Here is a 13,610-nt window from a genome sequence, read left to right on the forward strand (position 1 = left end):
ATCTGAAAAAAGCATTTTTAGATGTCTAGTACCACACATTGAAAACATTACACTAGTACTTACAGAAATAACTAGGACACACGGCAGCAGCGTCACACAGTGTAGAACGGGCGATCCTGATTAACATCGTGCAGTTACATAAGGACCCACAAAATGAGAGCACCTGCTGTCATAGGGCGTAGCCCCCTTCTATTTGTCAGTTGTGTCTTCAGGGCTGAGGCAGTTCTGAGCACGGCCAGTGTCAGTGCTGGTGTCTGGATGGATGCCACTGGAGGTGAGGGCACCTGCAAGCCGAGAGGAAGAACAGAAATCATCCTCTGCTTTTTCTGTCTTGTTTCTTTGTTACTTTTGAAGAGAGGTGTAAATAAGATAAACTAAATCTTCCCTACTAAAATTTCAGTAATGAAACCGTTTTTAAAGTCTTCACAACTTATATTCTGCCTATAACTGTCTTTTCAACAAAGCATCATATTTCTTAAATGTTAATTATCTCAGTTAATTAACTACCTGTTGAAACCTATTAAAGAACATGAAATGCACTATGTAAAATCACCACGCCTGCAGTGACTGGCACAGCTGTCTTGATAGCAGTGCAGTCAGCCCCCACCATCCCGTGGCCCTGAGCTCCTGATGCTGCTAAGAGAGCACGCTGCCACCTCAGATGGAGAGAAACGGTGAAAGCGTTTTCTGAAATCTACAGCACTGACAAAACATAACTGACAAATCCCAGGCTCCTTTGAGGCTGTCATTTTCTGTTTCTGGCCTACACCCTTCAATGAGCAGAACCACCCCATTCCCGAGCCATGGGACTCACGTGGGAAGCAGTTTTGGAGAAATTTCCAGGTATAGAATGTAACCAACTATACATAGAACTCTGAAAGAAGAAAAGATGCAATACTCTGATTTTGGAAGAAACTCAAAATATTCTCCTAAGCCTTAGTAGCTGGAAAGGCTGGGCATCTCCTAAGCCACTTATTTATTTCACAGCCAGTGAGCATCTCCCACAAACCCTGTTTCCCTGTGTCTGCTGGGAGCCTCAGGCACACTGTTGCTGTCGATCTTATAAGTCACAGGGCTGAGGCGTGTGTCTCACGCCTGCAACTCTCACACAGGCTCGCCTCCTAGCCTCACTGTCTGAACTTGGCCCCATTTTCTCACCTGTTTATTTGGTATCTGTTCTTCTGTAAGCTGCCTGAAATGCTTTTTGGAACAAGTCAGAAGAATCAGTGGGTAGAGAAATGGACAGATGGACAGGTGAGAGTTGGGGAGACAGAGTGACTCCAAGAAAAGGGGAACAAAGAAAATTTCCTATGCAGAACCCTCTTCTAGTCAGGGAAGAAAACCACCACGGAGAAGTGTGAAGAGGCAGGTGGCTTAGGACTGTTTCCTGGATTCCATGAAAAGTCACACCAAGAGATGAGAGGGTAGAACTATAAATAATAAAAGAAAAAATCATGCATGCTTGAAAAATATATCTACAATATGTACTTTCTAAAGAATAGATTCAAATCAGCACGGCCCAATAACACAATCCTTGGGTATTTACAGAAGTGAGAAACCCATCTCCAAACCACAAGGCATCCCTTAGGAGCACTGAGAGTCTACACGGGACGGTCATAAAGCTGTCACCGCAAAAGCGATGCTATCCTGCCCTTACGAGGAATGAGCAGCTGTGCTCGGGCTGCCCACGCGCGCCATTTACACCCCACAGCACCTCTACGGGAGAGGGACGCCTAGCGAGCCCCATCTCTGCAGGACAGAAAACAAGTCCGGGAGAGGCTAAGCCGACCTACCAGTTCTCCATCTCACAGGACTGGTCATTCCAGAGCAGGACACGAACTCGGACCCACGTTTGTAACCGCAGTACTACCGTGATTTTTGTGCTTTTTGTGTGTATAATACATTTGTTTCCGGCATGAAAGGATATTTAACAAATGTTCGGTTGTCTTGTCTATCTCATTAGCTCACAATCTTTATATTTTTGAATTGTACTCTTTTCCCCTGGAGAAAGGAACGGAAAGAGCGGGGGTCAGAATGAGATGGGGCTCCATTCTTTATCTGTTACCTCATCTCATCCAGTCCCCAACCAGGGAGAAGGAGCAAATGTTCTCTTCATCTTTAAAGAGAGAGCTCCACTGATGGTGACTTACTCAACTCCAAAACCAAGTCTGGGGGAAGGGCACAGACAGCAACCAGAGAAGTATCACCCGTAGGAAGGAGAAAAGAGCTCAGGGGAGGGCTCAGGGTGTCAGCCTGATTTAATTTCAATGGATAATATAATACCACAGACTAAAAATACTAGCATGCAGTGAATTTGCTATTTCTTGACATCTAGCATGTTTTCATAGCCCGCATGAAACATTATCGTGAACTAGTTAAAGGAAGAGTCCACACTCAGGGAAAATCAATGCCACAGGCAGGCTGAAACCCAGGCTGGAGGAAAGGAAGAGAAAAGGCATAGTTAAGAAGAGGGGAAAGTCTGGGAAAAAGACATCATCACAAGGACTCTCCAGCATCATCCAGCTATCATATAATCATTCATTCAAGAGAGAGTTACTTAGGTCCTATTTTGTGCAAGATTTTACACAGGGAAAAGCAAGAGTGCAGGGTCCATGGTGGCAGCAAGTGGGGGGCTATAATACAATTCTGATCCTGGTACCTTGCACACTTGTACTCAGTATAAAGGCAAAAAATAAGGTAAAATAATACTATGTAAACTCTACGCATTGTTGAAAAAAATTAAAGAAGACCTAAATACCTGGAGAGACACACCACGCACATTCCTGGATCAGATGACAACGCTCTTGGGATGGCAGTGCTCCCCAGAGCGATCTGTATACTCAACGTGGTCTCGATCACAATCCCAGTGGGCTCCTCTGCAGTAACTGACTAGCTGCTGCTACTATTCATATGGAAATTCGAGGGACTCAGTAACCAAAACGTACTTGAAAAAAAGAAAAAAATGAGAGGACTTGTAATTCTCAATTTCAAACCTTACAACTGTATCTCCAGGTGAGATTAGAGGCCATTTTTAAGTTATTACTGGGTTTATCCTTATTTTCAAAATTCTCTACAATGAATATACCTGTTAGAATAAGAAAAATAAAAAGTAAGGTATCTTGTAAAACATGCACAGTGATTCATTGGGAAAAAAATTATTTTAACTATAAAGAGGTAAACAAATATCTAGTGAAAAAGGACTACTTAAAAACAAGTGTGCATTTACAATTTTCATAAATTGAAAACTGAAAAGCACAAAAACATCAAGTTTCTAGGGAGACTAGTGAAACATATTAATAGTTATTTTCAAAAATTCTAATTGAACAATGAAAACTCAAGAAAGGGAAAATTGTGATTGACACCCAAGTGCAAACACATGGAGAGCAAACGCCTAGAAATCACAGTTCCTTTAAATCTGCTTCTAACTCAATAGGAGAGGAAATTCCTCACTTAGGGGACAGTGGAATCCCATACATAAGACAGGATACACAGTACAAACTGCAGTAGTATCGGGAGTGAATTTCTTAGAATTCTAATGTTACAACATTGCTGAAAAACTATAAAAACACTGACAGACAGATTAAAACACACAGTCATATATATTATATAGAAACATATGAAGTCTGCTCCCATGTTGCATAGAAATACAAACATATTTGTTCATTTATGGGCACTGATTACTTTATCCCAGATAGAATATTTCAACTAAAACAAAAAATCAATAATACACTCCTCTTGTCAAATCTACTTGATAAGTTACTCTGCTATGTAACCATAATGTGTTTAAGATAGATCTAAAATTAGTGAAAAATCTTTGTATGGTTTCTTGAATTGTTCTCAAAATTCCAAGCTAAATTTTAAAATAGATCTGAGCAGTATTTCTATATTATATTTTCCCTTGTGAAATGAACAACACAGTCTGTTGTCAAAATTCTGTCCTTACAATGATTCACGAGCACCGTTTCCTAACAAAACTGCTGAACAGCAAGGCACTATCCAGACACTGTGACCAAATAAATGAAACACAAGGAAGACAGTGACCCTATCCTGGAGGGCTTATAATCTGTGTCAACAGCGGGTTTTTATTTGATTGGTTTGATTGGGTAGCAAAATAAAATCAATCAAGTACTTTCTGCTTTTAGCATTCTGTAAGTCATGACTGTTTTTAGTGTCATGAGAAGGAAAGAATTAAGCATGACTTGATTAGGTCAACTAGCAATAATCATCACTGGAGAGTGAGTAATAAAGAAGTTAACTGATAGAAATGCTTCTGCCTACATGAGACCTAAAATAAATCTACACTGATATCCGAAAGGAAAATGAGGAGATGAGGTCCCCAATGAGAAAACAAACTAACAAGGAATCAAAAAAGGAAAGACGTTTTCATTAACGATTCCAGGCAGTAGTGGAGCATGGTGGTGAGGATCACAGATGTTTGGGACAAACATGAGTGTCTGAACTCCCACAGCACTGGGTAGCTGTGAAACTGATATTTCAGAGAAATTTTCTGCATCTCAGTCTTCTATCCATACACTGGGGACAACAACCGCACCCATCTCCTAGAACGGTCCTACGAATTAAGTTATTTTATATATAAAATTTTAAATAAAATACCTCAGATTTTAAATAATACCCCAAAAGCACAAGGAACAAAGAAAACAGAGATAAATTGGAGTTCATCAAAATTTAAAACTTTGCTTCAAAGGGCACCATCCAGAAAGTGAAAAAACAACACACAGGAGAAATTTTTTTCAAATCATTTATCTGATAAGGAATTTGTATCTATAAAAAAAAAAAGTACCTCCTACAACTCAACAATAAAAAGTCAACTCAATTAAAAGGTGAATAAAGGTTCTGAAATGGTATTTTTCAAGGAAAATATACAAATGGCCAATAAGCACAAAGAAACGATGTTCAATATCTTTAGCTGTAAGGGAATCAAGTCAAAATCACTAGGAGAAACCGCTTCACACTCACTACAATAGGTTATAATAAAAAAAAAGAGTAACAAGCACTAATAAGGACACAGAGGAAGTGGAGCGCGCAGCCCTTGCTGGTGAGGACGTAACACAGCGTGGCCACTTTGGAAAACAGCCTGGCAGGTCCTCAGAGAGTTGAACATTTGGTTTCTGAATGACCCAGCAACTCTGCTGTCTGGGCACAGACGTAAGAGAACTGAAAACAAATGTCCACATAAAAACTCCTACAGGAATATTCATGGCGACACTACTCATCACAGCCAAAAAGCAGAAACAACCCAATTGCCTATCACCTGATGAATGGGTAAACAGTGGGGCCCAGCCATACAGTGGAATATTATTCAGCAATAGCAAAGCATAGAGTACTGACCCAGGCCACAACGTGGACAAACTTTGATAACGTTAATCAGTGTGAAATAAGTCAGTCACAATAGACGGTTCCACTTACATGAAGTGACTCGATTTAAATGAAATGTCCAGCACAGGCAAATCCACAGAGAGAGAAGAGTGGCTCCTTGGGGCTGGGGGAGGATGGGGAAGATGGGAATGACTGCTTATGCATACGGGGCTTCCTCTTGGGGGAATGAAAATATTCTAAGATTAAATGGGATGCACAATTCTGGGCATAGAGTAAAAACGACTGTATACTTAAATGGGTGAATTGTATTAAAACTGGTAAGAAAAAAAGCACCTCGGGCCAGTACCTTCCCTAGTAAATGCAAATTGCTAACTTTTATTAGAGGAAGAAGAAACTGCCCTCAGCATGAAAGTAGGAGATCAGCAAATGTGAGTTAACCGAAATTGGACAAGAGCATTTCACTTGAAACAGTTGCTGAGTGTACACGAAATATTCAGAAATAGGAAAATCTGTTTCACATCAGGAAGAAGCATTCTGCTTCAAATGCAGATCAAGGATTCGGCAAGCCCAGCTGCTACAAATGACCAGAGAAGAAACCTGGTTCTTAAAACAAGCACCAGAGCCAACAAGGAAATGGTGGTGAGGAAAGCAGGTGGCCGAATATCTGGAACAGTCTGCTACAAATAATTTCTCCACTGAAAATTTAAAAATAAAATGAAAGTGATAAAATGCTCTGTTGACCTCACGTGAATGGGCTTCCTTCGGTGCTCGACTGTTCTGTAACCCCGATTGAGAGACTCAGGAGAATCAGCATGTCTCCTGGGAGTCCCCAAAGGACTGCCCACCAGCACGCTGACCACCATCACATCTGCCAGGGTTGAATTGCAGAGAAGAGACCAACTTCTTAAAGGCACAGGAAATGTTGACAAGGGAAGAAAAAGCTGCAGTCAGTCCTGGGACAGAGGCCCTCTGAGCAGAGGCCAGAAGGCTGCAGGTGAACTGCAGTGGCCGTGGGACAGGAAGGGACCATGGGGGAGCATATCTCAATTCTCTCCTCTCTCTCCATCGGGTAGGAGAGATAAACCTGCATCCTTCTCACCTGGAACTGTGGGTTGGCTGGCAGATGTCTTACAGTCATGGAATGATTATTCAAGTCTCTGTGGAAAAAGTCAATAAATCGAGAGGGAGTAGGGAGCCAACTCCACGAGCCTCTCAATTGCACCCTTATTTATTGTGTATAATCAAAGGAAAAATTCATTAACAGTTGTGTGATAGTAATAGGAACTTCGGGAAAAACAATATGAAGCAGAGATTGTAGAATACACAATGAGTACAAAGGATTAGTGTATCTTTAGGGAAGTCATGGGGTGAGGGGAGCAAGATACATTTTTAGACATGTGAATTACAAAGCAGACCACCAGACCAGCCAGGTCCTTGTTCTGTGGATCATAGACTATCTAACAGCACACAAGCTCAGCGTTTATAGCTGAGGGCCTCGGTCCTTGCTTTGCAACCAGCAGAGTGCTATCTAAAAGCTCAACTATGCAAGCAAAGCATTGTCTCTGCTTTTTAAGGCAAGGAGACTGGAGTGAGGATGTACAGGCACTTGCTTGCAAAGCAGTTTTTAAGCATATATTTTTCTTCTTAAAGTTCACAGGAGGCTGGAGTGTGTTACAATTTGTTAAACCAATCATGGGGTCCCACATGGAACCATTATGGAGGACACCCTAGGATGACAAATCCTGCCTCTGGGTCTTTTCCTGCCATCTTCAGCCACTCTAGCAGGGTCTAGGCACATCCGTGATTAACGATCCTACAGAACTACCCACAATCTTAACTCCTGGTGCTTGAAACTTAATTTTAGCTCTACACAACTTACCGTAGAAAAGTTTCAGAAATAAAAGATATAATATTCCTTTTATATCTCATCATATTACTGATTTTTCTGATTGCTCTAAGTTGCTTCTACTTGGTAAAGCACATAATTCTGCAGGTGAATTCAGTAATTTCCATTGGGCATATCTAGCCATTTTGGGCTCTCTAACTTCTATTGGTCAAATACCGATACACTTAATTGATTTCTTTGTTTATCAATTTCAGCCGGGAGGAGAGGGAGTGTCACTCTTTTCCTCAGCCCACCCTCAACCCTTTTCTCATCAACTCAGGCCTCCTGAAAACAAAACAAAGGATTTGTTTCCCTTCTACTCTTTCCACAAAACCAACAGGAAACATCAGCCTGGAGAAAGAATTCAACGCAAATGTTAAAACAAAAATCTATAAACCTGGAGCAACTCCATCTCCGAATCATGATACACAATGACATGAGAGTAAGTGTGTCAGGCACAAAGCATGCGTGAGCCTGACCACCTGATTTCTATTCTTCAAAGGAAGGAAGGTTTTCATATTTTTTATTATCATACTTTGTCATTGTTTCTGATTATGCCAAAAAATAGTTTATGAAAGAATAATGCACTGCAATAACAGATTACTATTGTATCAATTATAGAAGGCATTCAGAGGGGATAGGAAAAGCCACCTCTGTAAAAAATGCAAAATTTCTTCCCCTGTTAATAACACGTATGCAAAATGCAACAGAGAATTCAAATTCTTGTGGAGAGGAGCAAAAGCCACAGAACCAAAGCAAAGTCAATAGAATGAGTTAATTCAGAATTCACTGGACAAACATGCTCAATGCATTCAAATAATTTTAAAGGCACACTGCAAACCATTCACTTAATGATCTGCAGGCTAGAGGAAGCATTTCCCGCTTTAACAGACAACAGAAATCAATAGGGTGCCCCAACAAACAAGGACCAAAGAACAATCAGGTTTTTAACAGCTCTGATAAATCAGCATGTTCTAAAGATCAAAATCCAGAAATTTTAAACATTCATTCACACCACAATGAAACAAGCACTTAAAAAAAAAAAAAAAACAAAGAAACTAAGCACATAGATCATGTACATAGATCAATGAGGACTTCATGTACCGCTGGAAGCACAGGCTATAGCCTTTTACTTGAAAAATAAAACTACTTTTAATGATAACTGCTAAAACACATTTCATCATTCATGTTGCCTTGAAAAACCTGAGGCACTTGTATCTGATGAGAAAAGCAATTCTGGGTAATAGTAGGTTACAATTCAGTGCCAGTTTGCTTTAGAAGAAAAGAGAAAAAAAGGCTACTGTTTCTCATATCCTGCACAAAGTGTGAAGTGCCTCCCTGCCTCTTTCTCCTCCCGTTTTCTGAGCTCATGCTCCCCAACCCTTCTGAAACAAGTATGAGAAACTCTTATTCCCACCAATATGCAAAATGACAAAAGAATATCAATTTATTTGTGTAAATATATGCCTATACCTTGAACTGTAGGAGAAAGGTATCAGAAGTACATATGAAACTTAATTCTAGATTCCTGAAATCACACACACAAACGTTCACACAGACACAGACACATACCCCCTGGATTACTGGGCACTTCACAAGTTTAGGAATTCCAACTTCTAGAAGATAACTTTGTAGTTAGTTTAAAATACAAATCTGTCAGCTTTTGAAAGCCTTGATCATCTGCTAAACCATCCAAATATCAAAGAGATCCAATTAGCTTTCTCTGTAGAATGTAATTTCACTTGATAGCAAAACAGACCCTAAGAAGTACTGGATCAAAGATTCGTGTTTATCACTACCTATGATCGTTTTTAAGCACATTAACAGATTCAGAAATGTATGTCTCAACAACATTTATTCTTATTGAAAAAGCATACGTGTTCAACTCTCTATACAGTGACTAGGTCCCATGATGGTGTTTAAGAGCTATTTTGTGTATTGAAATATTTATTTTCAAGTGCAGACAAGAAGGGTGTGTATTACTCAGTTGTAGAGCACCTGCTTATCATGAACAATGTCCTGGATTCAGTCCCCAGTACCTCCAAAAAAATAAATAAAAATAAGTGCATATTTAAAAATAAGAATAAAGTTATATAAAAGAAAGCAGACTAAAAAGCACTGCAATCTATGTGCTACAATTATACTAAAAAAGAAGTGTTTCTTTCAAATATTGACTATATGCCAATCACAGAGACAATCACAAATCACACCTGAACCATCACGTGTGATTCTCAACAACCCTAAGTAGACACGGATGAGAAACCCGGCACTGAGGATGAGGAGACGGAGCTCGGAAGATCCGGGGACTCTGACCGTCCTGTTCCCCGTGACACCACGTCAACCCAGGGCAAGCTCTGACAGACCTGCTCTGAGGGGACACCCAGCTGCATGGAACCTTGGGGCATTGGGGAGTCCCAGAAAACACTAAAAATTGTTCAGTGAAAAACCAGCTCAAATATATTACACTTTGCCACATCCTTTAAAAAGGGAAAATGACTGAGACCTTTTTGATACCTCCGTGTCCTTTCTGCCATCATCAATTATTTGCCCTCTCAGGGTGACCAGTGATGAACTGGACCCCATATGAAATGCACTCAGATGGAAGAGCTTTTAAAGTTATTTTAAGAAGTTTGTAAGACCCTGTCTATGCCTCACACAGGTGGTCATCCATCACTTCTCACCTGAAATCACTCCTTTTCTGCTTTTTAAAATCCCTTCATCTAATCCAGGCTTTTCAACAGCAAAGAAGCACCTCAACCACAGACACTGGACAGCTTTTCACCAAACGGGCTCGAACAGCCCATTGGACTACCTGGAAACCCTTTTCTTCTATTAAAACCACTTCCAGGTACTTCATCATTTTCTGATTGGTGGACTTGGCCTCTGACTGGCCTACTCAGAGAGCTCCCAGCCTCACATGCGGGGGTGGGAGAGGACCCTGCTGTTGGGGGAAATCAGTGAGGAAGGAGGACATACTCCCGCCAGGTCTGCAAGGGTAGGAGTGCCACAACGTGCTCAGAAATTATACCGTCATCACCCCTGGGCTCCCATGGACTTGTTTCACATTAACCAAACTCATGACACACTGATGAAAGAAAACCAGAAACTTAACTTATTAATGTAACAGAAGACGTGAAACTATGAACCAGACTGAAATATCAGAGTTCAACCATGAGTACATTTTCTCAATGGCCTATTCAAGGGGAGGCAGTCACATGGCAAGCGTGGACAGAAACAGAGCAGGAAGGGTTTCTAGATTAACTCAATGGACTAAATTTCTGTTATAAGAACTGATCTACTGCCTGGAAAACAAATAACGCCAATCACGATGCACTCTCTGTGGACAGTGGCCAAGACATGACTATGCGCATCTGTGTAACTCTCCTTTCCCTGTCCTTTCTGGGCTAACATATGCACAGAGGTACAAAGATTCAGGGATGCAGATAACTCTAAACACCCAAAGCCCATCTCTGGGAGCCTCAAACCAGCAAGCCAGGGTTTAAATACCAGCTCTGCCACTTACTATTTCTGTGATTTTGGCCAACTTACCCTCTGTGTGCCTCAATTTCCACACTGTTAAACTGGGATAACAATCAAACCTTCCTTACTCGCTTGTTGAGAAGATTGAAGGATTCATTTCTGTAAAACTCTCAGAAAAGAATGTAGCACATTTTGGGTGTTCAACAAATGTCAACTTAATATCAAAGTGATTTACAAGTCTCCATTCTAATCATCTTAAGTGTTTCCTGGCTAGTCTAAGTCCCAAAGAAAATCCTTATTTCTCCTTTTATAAACTCTTGGGGAGGACCCTTCTCTTCCATCCCACCACCTGTTTAAACCGAGGGAGGGAATGCCTCCTAACCACTCCTCTGGGCCGTGGAGAGTGCTTCTCCATTCACACCCCTGGCCCCTGGCCAACAGCTAGCACTCCTCACACTATCAGAGTGAGGTGTGAGTCCGGGGAGACAAGCAGGGCATTTGAAACCCTTCCTTTCCCTCCAGTGTTGATCACCATTGGGAAGCACTTGGGATGCTCGGCTCCATGGCAGGACAGCCTTGTGCATGAACGGGCAGGTCCTCTCAAGGGAAGGCTCGCTGTGTCACAGAGCTACATGGGACAGGGTGAGTCTCTAATTCTGGGACACAGTATCATGACACGCATTTTCCCACAGCCCTGAAGTTCATGGAGAACGTGGCTTCATCAGTAACAAATAAGACATTTATCGCCTGCCTACTCTTTTGTGTCATCTCTCAGTTGGCTGCTGGAGACAACATGTGTATAAGTATTGGATCCCTTTAAGCCCCAAAATATATGAAGTAACAAAGAATTCTGTGGCTTAACGTTGGTTCAGGGAGACTGTGTAACAGTTCTGACTCTGCTGATGCTTAATTATGTGTATAGGAACTAAGGAACCTCCTCAAATATCTTTCAGCATAAAACCAGCTTTTCTTATTTTCCTGTTTCTTAGTAATTGCCAAAGACTCTCAAATGATGGCTTCACACAAAAAAGCAGCTAAAGTTTATGAGCCCTCTTGACATACCCACTGTGCTAAACACTTTACATAATTTCTAATTCTCACAATTCTACAAAGCAGATATGAATGTCCCCATCTCACAGACGAGGGAAAAACTCAGAGCAAACTGACTCAGGCTCACGTGGCTCAGTGGCAGCACGTGCACGCAAACCCAACTCAAAAATCTACACCCCTTCGTATATGTACCAAACCTCCTACCACCAATTAACACACAGCGGCGGAGTCAATACTCAGGAACTCAATACACTTTTCAGCTTTAAGGTGCTCCAGAGGCCGCTTCTAGCTGTTTTATAAAATCCCGGCTCACTGACTTCTAACACTGGAAGAAAAGACCGATTTTGCCATTGTTTGCACAGCAAGTCTGAAATGTTCACAGCGAGATGACAGAATAAGTCTAAGACATAAGCAGAATAATTTTTCCAGGTAGACAGACATAATGGACATTGTGCTATTCTGAAGCACTAAGCAACGGAATCAAAACAAAATAACATTTGTTAAGCCTTCTTTTGCAAAAGGAATATTAAGACTGTTAGAAGGTGCAACAGCGCCACCTATGGCTAAAATGACCTTCCAGGTTCCCGGGAAAGATGCAACACAAAAATTGCCTTAGGATCAGAAAAGAGAATCAGATAACTAAAAGCTTATGTAGCACATACTGCACTTTGCTTCGGGGGAAGGGAAGGGTATTCATTATTTAATCTGATATTGCTAATACTCCTGAATATAAACAAAAGACATAGGTTCATGGAAACTCATCTTAGAAGAGGAAAGAATCCAGTCCAGCCACTTCATTTTACAGGAGGGGAAACTGAGACATGGGTTCTGTCCTGCAATCGGCAGCAAAGCTCTCCCAGGCCTCATGTCTTGCACTGTAGCATAAACCAACAGATCTGTACTAGGCCTATATTCATAAAAGTCACGTTTGTATTTTTCCAACAGTAGGTTATCTAAGTATCTTTCAAAATAATTCTCAAAGAGCCAGGATATCATACAAGATTGATGAAATACAAAAACATTTATTTACATAATAAAACAGCATGAATTTTATTCTATTAAAAAAGTGACTTGTTAAATCAATGTTTTGATATTTTAAACCTGTTAAGAGTGCAGGAAAAAAAATCAAAATTTTGCTTAATCACAAAAGAGAGAAGCTTATTCCCTGAAAATGATCAATGTGGATTTTACTAAACTTAATGAATCTGGTCAGAATCCCACGAATTTAAATGTCTGTGTGGATGGTTACACGGCAACATGAATTCTGAGTTGTAACAATAAATATTCTGTGTAAATAATATTCAAGGTCGTCTGATTAAGGCAATTTAACTAGTCCCTGTCTCACTAGTATGATACAGATTTCATTAAAACTTCATACTACACTAAAAAAAAAAAAAGAATCCTTGTTACTTTAAACCATATTCAAAGATATCATATATATAAATATTATAAATACTGAATATGCATCAGAAATAAGCGACACTCTTTAGTATTCAGAGTTGATCCTTCTAAAATATCTGTCATTCTGACAGCACATTTTTATTAAGCACCTCTTGGGTTCTTTGTATACAAGGCGTCTAACTCTCACAGTCAGACAAGTTAAACGATATTACTCAAATTTCACAAATAAGGAAATGTACTTAAGCCATGAAAACAACTTACATATTCACCATCAGGAAAGAAAAGAGTAAAGATTTTACTTATAATATTCACTGACAATCTTGTCTTCCATATTAAGACTACATAAAACCAATTCAGTCTTTGTAAGTATTTCTGTCAATAAGGGCCACTAGAGAAAAACATGTCACATCATTAACAGTGGTTGGACTTTCAAAGCCCACTTCTCTTTGGCACTATA

The sequence above is a fragment of the Camelus bactrianus genome, chromosome 20 (genome assembly GCF_048773025.1).
Source record: "Camelus bactrianus isolate YW-2024 breed Bactrian camel chromosome 20, ASM4877302v1, whole genome shotgun sequence".
NCBI lineage: Eukaryota > Metazoa > Chordata > Mammalia > Artiodactyla > Camelidae > Camelus > Camelus bactrianus.